Source organism: Plasmopara halstedii (assembly GCF_900000015.1).
Source record: "Plasmopara halstedii genome assembly, contig: Scaffold_42, whole genome shotgun sequence".
Classification (NCBI taxonomy): Eukaryota; Oomycota; class Peronosporomycetes; order Peronosporales; family Peronosporaceae; genus Plasmopara; species Plasmopara halstedii.
The window spans coordinates 228,109-228,911 of record NW_020186963.1 but is presented as its reverse complement, the minus strand read 5'-3'; positions in this window follow the sequence as shown (position 1 = coordinate 228,911).

The following is an 803-nucleotide window of genomic DNA, read 5'->3' as shown; positions in this document are numbered from 1 at the left end:
TGAGGGCGTGCAACACCTTGTAGCGCAAGGCCCTGAGGCAATCGGTGCGCGTCTAGAGGCATTTTAAGTTACGAAAACGCGGCGCTAGCCATATTAAAGATCGGTGGTCGAGCGCGAGAATGGGCACTGACGTGCGGTACTTCGGTCGAAGCTGCGTCTCCCTCCTGGGCGGAGCTGAAATTGCAGCTCTCACGAGTATTCTCGCCACCTAATCAGGCATATCGCGAACGATCGCGCTTCCTTTCCGCCCAATAGGGCAACAAGGAAATAATGGACTTTGTCCAAGAGATGCGCAATCTCATTGCCGGGATTACAGCAGATCCCCTTCAGGAGGCGGTCACGGTGACAGTCTTTATGGAAGGCCTCCCACTGGCGTGGCCAGAATGGAAGTCTTTCGTGTGCATCCGTCTTCGTTAGAAGAGGTGTTGAATGTGGCATTGAATGCCGAATTCAATTTCAAGTCGGCACGCCTTGGTTGAAGTGCACACCAACAGCTCGTCGAGCGGACCTATGCCCATCGATTTCAGCTATGCTGAGGACGAGGGAGCAGAGATCCGAGCTGCCGTGCAGCACGCAAACACACGACGGTGTTTTGTCTGTGGAGACACCCTTCACCTGCGGAACGGTCGCCCCCTGCGCAAGGCGCGTCAAGGTTCTTCGACCACCGCCCCGACGCCTACCAGTCTGGTTCGTCGCAGGGAAACGACACCACTCAGTAGGTGCGGGGCGACCTACTGGGGAAGAACTGAGTTCTGTTGAGCATCAGGGAGGTAGAGGGCAACAGGGCCCGGCCCCGAAGAGCC